Source organism: Oncorhynchus mykiss, chromosome 9, assembly GCF_013265735.2.
Source record: "Oncorhynchus mykiss isolate Arlee chromosome 9, USDA_OmykA_1.1, whole genome shotgun sequence".
Classification (NCBI taxonomy): Eukaryota; Metazoa; Chordata; class Actinopteri; order Salmoniformes; family Salmonidae; genus Oncorhynchus; species Oncorhynchus mykiss.
This window is the reverse complement of record NC_048573.1, coordinates 43657660-43666811: the sequence shown is the minus strand read 5'-3', so window position 1 is coordinate 43666811 and position 9152 is coordinate 43657660.

The window sequence follows — 9152 nt, the reverse complement described above, 5'->3', positions numbered from 1 at the left end:
TACCAGAGGGTGGTGCCAGTAGACCTTGACACTAAATAAAATGGGTGGGCCTGTGCTCTTCTGTATCCTCCAGTCACTCCCAAAGACATCTGGCAGCAGTCTTCTGACCCTAGCTCCTTTCATGGGTAAAATGTGTATTTTTTAGGTGATGAAACTATTCTAAGAGGTGGTTGCTTTTCCATTATCATGTTTTATTACATTTTTATGAACATTAGATTTGTAAAACAAAGTCTAATTATTTGTGGCTAAACTTCTAGAACTATTGTTTTAGATCACTAATTTATATTAACGCACTAAGTTAAAATTACAATTGGCTCATTCATCCCCCCTTCTCTCCCCTGTAACTATTCCCCAGGTCGTTGCTGTAAATGAGAATGTGTTATCAGTCAACTTACCTGGTAAAATAATAGTTTAATATTTTTTTAGAAAACAAAAAAAGTATTTAATTTTGTGTTTTTTGCACATTATTGAAATTGGTCAATTACACTACATTACCAAAAGTATGTGGACACCTGCTTGTCCAACATCTCCTTCTAAAATCATAGGCATTAATATGGAGTTGGTCCCCCCTTTGCTGCAATAATAGCCTCCACTCTTCTGGGAAGGCTTTCCACTAAATGTTGGAACACTGCTGCGGAGACTTTTTTACATTCAGCCACAAGCATTAGTGAGGTTGGGCACTGATGTCGGGAGATTAGGCCTGGCTAACAGTCGGTGTTCCAATTCATCCCAAAGGTGTTTGTTGAGGTCAGGGCTTTGTGCAAGCCAGTCTAGTTCTTCCACACTGATCTCAACAAACTATTTCTGTGTGGACCTCGCTTTGTGCACGTGGGCATTGTCATTCTGAAACAGGAAAGTGCCTTCCCCAAACTGTTGCCACAAACTTGTAAGTACAGAATTGACTGGAATGTCATTGTATGCTATAGCATTAAGATTTCTCTTCACTGGGACTAAGGGGCCTCGTCCGAACCATGAAAAACAGCCCCAGACCGTTATTCCTCCTCCACCAAACTTTACAGTGGACACTATGCATTCGAGCAGGTAGCGTTCTCCTGGCATCCTCCAAACCCAGATTCGTCCGCCCTACTGCCAGATGGTGAAGCGCGATTCATCACTCCAGAGAATGTGTGGCGAACTTTAAATCACTCCAGCTGACACTTGGCATTGGGTATGGTGATCTTAAGCTTGTGTGCGACTGCTTGGCGATGGAAACCCATTTCATGAAGCTCCCCAACTAACAGTTCTTGTGCTGACGTTGCTTCCAGAGGCAGTTTGGAACTCAGTAGTGCTAAGCACGTCAGCACTCATCGGTCCTGTTCTATGAGCTTGTGTGGCCTATCACTTTGCGGCAAAGCCATTGTTGCTCCTAGATGTTTCCACTTCACAATAATAACACTTACAGTTGACTGAGGTAGCTCTAGCAGGGCAGAGAACTGACAAACTGACATGTTGGAAAGGAGGCATCCCATGATGGTGCCACTTTGAAAGTCACTGAGCTCTTCAGTAAGGCCATTCTACTGCCAATGTTTGTCTATGGAGATTGCATGGCTATGTGCTCGATTTTATACACCTGTCAGCAACGTGGTGTTGCTGAAATAGCCCGAATCCACTCATTTGAAGGTGCATCCACATACTTTGGTATATATAGTGTATATTCTACCAAGGATGCTACAACAGTTTTGTACCTACTTTTGCAATATTCAGAAACGTAGAAAGAGGATGATATGTTCTACAGCCGAATTAAAGTCTCACAGACGAATTAAACTTTAGCCTATATTTGTTATTTTAATCTGAATTGTAACCTTTGACAGACTTTTGCACACACACACACACACACACATTCTCACATATTTAGCTCTTAAATTTTTGCGCTGTAAAAAAAAAAGTAAGGATAATGCCTCTGATGGAAACGGAAAGGACTCGTACCTTGGGGGTATGGGACCATTTCAGAGGGTAAATTGCTATTTTGTTGTTGTCATTCAATTCTCTGGCAAGAAGAAGAGGAGGATGGACCGTGAAAGTAGGAACGAATCGGTAAATAGTGCCACTAAGCATGGCATATGGCGCGCCTGGCCAGCTGAACGCTGACACCAACAAATTGACGATTTCATACCAATTTTAGGGTAGATGCACGATACACGCCACACACGTCGATTAAGTTATATTATTTGGATATTTCAAACAGCGTGCATATCCATTTTAGCATATACACGTTTGTTAAAAAAGCAGGACTTTTCTCTATGGAAAAAGTTGATGATAATAAAAATATAACTATTATCTCAATTAATTGGCTAATGGCTATTGGAAACATTTAGCTAATATTACAATATATTGCATGTAAAAATGTCATGCATTTAGATCTGGTATAGCCTATCCAATGGTTTATTTGGCTGTCTACCAACGGCATCAGCAACCATGTTACTTGCTGATAGTGAGGGAGAGAATGCATATTTCTCTGCCCTGCAAAATATGGAGCGAGGAAAATTGGAGGAACGCCCCCTGGCTTTTCAGTTGTACACTCCGATTTTCCACTTTTGCCATATAAAGGACGAACCCTGGGAAAACCTGCTGCAGAAAACGGGTCACAAGAACGTCTTTCTTTGATTCACCCACCAGCTGTGTAGCCGGGCTATTTCCTAAATGTTTATGTAGACTTACAGTATTTGGACTCGATTTCAGTAAGAAATTATAACTATACAGTTGGTCTATTGTGTTTGGAATAACTGTCGTGCGCAAGTAGACAAATGCGTTGTCAGAGTTGTCTGTTTCTTATGCTTTTTACATGCCACATCGTATGCCACAACCCCTTGTTTCTCATATGACTAGTCATTAAAGAAAAACAAATGGGTAACTACAGAATATAGCAGTAGACTACAGAATATAGCCTATGCCTTTTTGATTGAGTCGAGAACTCTATCATAAACTCTGTCCGTAATACATTGAAGCGCAATTTGGTTTGATTATTAACAAAGTGAGTAGGCTACAAAATTATTAGAATTTAAGATAGACTAGGCCTAATATACATACAGTTGTTTGTTGCTAGTGATACTTTCTCGCTCTCTCTATCTCTCTAGTTTGGTCATTAAGCGCAGGCCTATTGATGGACCAACTGCGTAAAGACGCACAATTTTTTTTTTTTACAGAAATAAAGTTCTAATTTCAGGTTTAAAAAGAAAGAGTGAAACTGGATTCATATTCATTGAATAGTCTCATGCAGGCTTAACTAATAGCGCAAGTAACGTTTAGTGTCTCTTTTTGTGAGCAGATAAATAAGAAACGAATAACGTTTTGACAACCAGGCCTGATATCAAGGATTCCTATTATTTGACTTTTGGATCATATCCTTCTTTTCTCAGTCAGTTTCCAATAAAACATTTTTTAGCAGTTAGTTCTTTTTCGATGCCATAGGGGAGCCATATGTTTAGGCCTAGCTCAAAAGTTTCGATTTCTAATCCGCTCATACGCTTGGCCACTCTGTTGTTTTACGCACGGGCAAAGATAGTGCAGACTACTAAGAAGCACAGACACTTTATTCGTATTCAAATCGGTTGAAGTGGTTGCAAAGTAAATGGCAGATGTTTAGCAATTCAAGGCGCATCAATACCCATGAGCCATAGTGTTTAACAATGACGTCTCTCTTTTGTTAGGTGCTTGTGTCTTTCAGTGGAGCGCTTGACAAAGGGTTCATCCTCTGCGAGTTATAAAGTTACTTTCCACTAGTTCATTTCGGCCCTTGAGAAAACCCTAAGCGATGTTAATGTGGACCTCTGTTCTATTCAGACGGTAACCCCGGTGCAAATAGCCAAACACAACCTATTGTGCGCCTTAACCAAAGTAAAGACCCTTAAATAACCTGGAGACCAGTCTATAGAAATTCATGATATTTGATGTTTGATCAGAGCTTCGCCAACAGGCCCGTCGCGTGGCTTTTATTTATCCCCCTTCCGCAATTTCGAAGGATGTAAATGATTCGATATAAACAGTTCACCAGCGTCAGCACCTGAGTGATTTCGTTTCGAACTCCCCAAGTGTAGGCCCATAATAAAGGTTTTGCATCCTCCAGTTTGCGTCAGATCCCTGAATAGTTAAGAGGCGGTTCCTCGATTTGCTTCGCTCTCAGAGACCCGTTGCAGTTTCTATGTGTGAAATTGCCTTCACATCTTTAAATAAGTCTACCGTTTTTTTCTTGCCCAAAAGCTTTATGTTTGGCAACTTAATTTTGGCAATTTATTGTAGGCTACACTCAGAAAAAAAGGTTATAAAATGGTTATATAGCTTGCTTCATATATGGCAGTCCTAAATATTCTAAATAGAACCCATATGTTCATTTTGTTTTAAAGGGGGTTCATTAGGGTTCTATATTGAACTTTTAGGGGTGCCAATATGAAGCAAGCGATATAACCCTTTTTGGTTCTATATATAACTTTTATTTTAAGAGTGTAGGTTATTAGATGCATTGTGAAACATTTTAAAAGCCAACATGTATATGATCCGATGGCTGAGCCTAATACAATGCTGGAATATGCATGTGGCAATTCACGCTATACATGTCTACTTTGCCAAAAGTCATCTCCATTCGATTTACCTGAACTTTGCTGTGTAATGTATAGCCATTCTCTTGCAAATGGTGGCGAGTTTTCCTCTGGAGAAAAACCGTTTATTGCAGGTAATTGTATAATTGCTTCACTAATTGTTGTTAACAAGTTCTCGAATACTCCAATTATTACAGCACTCTTTGTCAGGTCCCCCTGGCAGGCATACATGACAATAGACTGTCGTGGTTAATGAGTTACTCGAGGGAGAAAAGTGAAAGTGGAGGGAAAAAGTCTGAGGTCCTTTTATAAACATACACTTAACTTGTTATTTAATGGTACGTCATTATCATGCCCATTTTGGACACAAGTCGCTCGTTGAGCTATTATCATGGAGAGGTAACCAATTCTTTTGAGAGCTGCAAGAAAGGGAGTGACGGTATAACCCAGTTAAATACATTTTTAAAGCCCATGCAGGAAAAAAAATCTCGAACTTTTGTGAATTGTAAATCATTCAATTCGTTTAACATTATATTAATTATATTATATTCTGAGTAGCCTCCATATTCTGAACTCGCCTATAACCAGTGATAACTGATATAACACACCGCGTAATTAACGTGAAATCATTCCAGTGTGCGCTTGCAACAACAACAAAAAAGAACAAAGTTTGCCATGTTGCCAAGTTGCCATGCTGAAATCAGGTTTTACACGGTGCATGTTAACTCAGAGCGTGAAAGCGACGACATAATGCAGAGACCAGAACAAAGGATGAGAACCAGCCTTCATACACCAAAGCAGAGCGGTCAGATTTCATACTGATTAAACGTTGCATTATCACTTGAAAACATAGCATCGAAATTGCGGCACCAATTTTTGCATTATCACTTGAAAACATAGCATCGAAATTGCGGCACCAATTTTTCGGCACATTTTACGCAATTTGAACAGCATACAGTACATCCGGAAAGTATTCAGACCCCTTGAATTTTTCCACATTTTGTACAGCCTCATTCTGGAATGGATTTAACAGTTATTTTCTTCTCACCAATCTACACACTTATGACAAAGCAAAAACAGGTTTTTAGACATTTTTGCAAATGTATGAAAAATAGAAATACTGAAATACCACATTTACATAAGTATTCAGACCCTTTATTCAGTACTTTGTTGAAGCACCTTTAGCAGCGATTAGGGCCTCGTATGACGCTACAAGTTTGGCACACCTGTATTTGGGGAGTTTCTCACCTTCTTCTCTGCAGAACCTCTCAAGATCTATCGCTGCACAGCTATTTTCAGGTCTCTCCAAAGATGTTCAATCGGGTTCAAATCCGGGCTCTGGCTGGGCCACTCAAGGACATTCAGAGACTTGTCCAGAAGCCACTCCTGCGTTGTCTTGGCTGTGTGCTTAGGGTCGTTGTCCTGTTGGAAGGTAAACATTTGCCCCAGTCTGAGGTCCTGAGAGCTCTGGAGCAGGATCTCTCTGTACTTTTCTCTGTTCATCTTTCCCTTGATCCTGACTAGTCTCCCAGTCCCTTCCACTGAAAAACATCCCCACAACATGATGCTGCCACCACCTTGCTTCACCGTAGGGATGGTGCCAGGTTTCCTCCAGATGTGATGCTTGGCATTCATGCCAAAGAGTTCAATCTTGGGTTCATCAGACCAGGGAATCTTTGTTTTCCATGGTCTTAGAGTCATTTCAGTGCCTTTTGGCAAACTCCAAGTGGGCTGTCATGAGCCTTTTACTGAGGAGTGGCTTCTGTTTGGCAACTCTACCATAAAGGCCTGATTAGTGGACTGCTGCAGAGATGGTTGTCCTTCTGGAAGGTTCTCCCATCTCCACAGAGAAACTCTGGAGCACTGTCCATCGGGTTCTTGGTCACCTCGCTTACCAAGGCTCTTCTCCCCGATTCCTCAGTTTGGTCAGGTGGCCAGCTCTAGGAAGAGCCGTGGTGATTCCAAACGTATTCCATTTGAGAATGATGGAGTCCACTGTGTTCTTGGGGACCTTCAATGCTGCAGAAATGTTTGGGCATTCTTCCCAGATCTGTGCCTCGACGCAGTCCTGTCTCGGAGCTCTACGGACAATTCCTTCGACCTCATGGCTTGGTTTTTGCTCTGACATGTACTGTCAACTGTGGGACCTTATATAGACATGTGTGTGCCTTTCCAAATCATGTCCAATCAATTTAATTTACCACAGGTGGACTCAAATCAAGTTGTAGAAACATCTCAAGGATGATCAATGTAAACAGGATGCACCTGAGCTCAATTTCGAGTCTCATAGCAAAGGTTCTCAATACTTATGTAAATAAGCTATTTCTGTTTTAATTGTTTTAATACATTTGTTACAATTTCTTAAAATCTGTTTTCTCTTTGTCATTATGGGGTATTGTGTGTAGATTGAGGGAAACAAAAATGTGATACATTTTGGAATAAGGCTGTAACGTAACAAAATTAGGAAAAAGTCAAGGGGTCTGAATACTTTCCGAATGCACTGTATATGGCCTTTAAGGTACAATTTGTAGACATAGGCATAGCTTTATAAATATAGGCTATATTTTTTTCTTTTGACCATGATATGTAATCATCTTGATTCAAAACAGTAAATATCGAATATCAGTAAATATTGAGTTCAATGATTAATACAACATAGGCTTATAGGTTGTTGTTTTCCATTCGTTATTTTCGGCTTATTGCATGTTCGATTGGAGTAATTAAACATACAAATTAGTCTGCGAGGCTCATTAATATTTGTGCATTGTCCATGTGTAACCTATTCATTATGCAAGCTATTATACAGGCCAACTGCGGGCTACATTGCATTTTAAACACCACAATTAAGATTACTTAACTTTTTTTGAGTAAATTCATGAAAATTATACCACTGTGGAAAGTATATAGGCCTATGCGTGTAGGCCTTATTAGGCTATTAGGCTACTTACTGTTCTAATAAAACATGCTTTTCCTGAAAAAACTGTCCAGGAAATATTCCCTGACACAAGCCTAGCAAGGCCTATCTTTAATCCACTGCCTTTCTCAACTCTCTTTAACAACTCCCTTTCAAAGACTTACGGGACAATGTGGTTTTGTGTTTGAAAGTGAGAGAAATCTTTGATACGGCCCACTTTTTGTGGACACAAAACGGACAGAAGAAAAGATCCATGGCCTCTCAGTAGGCATATATACTGCCTTCTTTTCAGGGGCGCCTTGTCCCTGAACTGAATACACTGAGATGTTAATGCCCAAACCCTCTCCCTTTCCCCGCCATTTGTTCCCGCGCGCTTATTGTCATCTGAACACATCTATTGTGTCTGGAATCAAACTTGAGAGGACTTAAGCAACTTTGAAAGTAGTCTATAGAATCTCCATTGAGCATGTCGCGTGTCCAACAAATGGCATGGTCCCGTTTCACATTCGATTTTTCACTTCGGCTGTTATCAATCATTTACACCACAATTATAGGCTACATAATATATGGCCTACTTCCACGATACTTCCGCTGCCACTTTATTTAACGTCACAAGAATTTAAAACGTTTAGATTTTTAGAAGAACAAAAAAGCTGAAGATAGAAAGTGTCTAATGTTGTGGCTATAATGTATATTTATTCAGGGTTGGCTGTACTTCAAGGAAAAGTCCCCGATTCTCCAGAAGGTCTCCGTATATTGTCAATGTCTGTGATGCGCAAAGCAGTGCAGGTGGGCTAGTTCAGGCGGTTCAGCTGGCATGACTTTCCCAAGGGTTGTGCCTTTTGAGGGCGCTGTGTGAAGAATCTGGAGGCAAGGGCCTCAAGACAGGGGGCGGCCCACCGATTCTCCTCGGTGCCTGCGAAGAAAAAAGTGGCAATGCATTATTTCTGAATAAAACAAAAACATAGGGAACACATATTCACATATTCACTTCTGTATAATGTAATGGTGGATATCGTTGAGATAGGCCTAGATATGCTTTATGGTCGCAAGACGATTTAGTGTGTGACCATAGGTTTTTGCAACAGGTGTCTCAGATTCTTGTATCACCAGAAAATCGAAATGTTGTGGAGACATGGAGAGAATTTCCACGGTACTGCCTTTAACCTCATTGGCGTGAAACTCCGATATAAAAGAATCAATAGCAAGACCTGGTATGAGTCCCCAAACCGAGCAAAACACAATTAACATCAACACATTATGGGGTGATTTTCTACGCTTTTCTGTAAAATCTCACCTCACACGTTGAATGTTGAAGCCTACTGATATGTCTATTGGCGTGTCGGTATAGGTTTACATTTAGCCTATGGAAATTGCATCAAATTTCAATGAACATGTAGTAATTTTTTATAATTTAGTTGACAGAACATTGACATTAGCTCACCACACACTAATTGAAGGCTATGAAAATAGCTAAAATAAAAAGGCAAGCATTGAAACCTACTTTCCCTCAAATGTAAAAAAAAAAAAAAAAAAAAAATCTATGTTCCAGATATGGTAGGCTATAATATACCTTTATTTCATCAATTCATTAAATGTGTTGATATAGTTAAACGCCTATAGATGCTAGTTGTTTTTTGGAGACAATGTAATTTTCGCAATGACTGTGCTTCTTTCCACAAATAGCATAACGTTATAATAATATA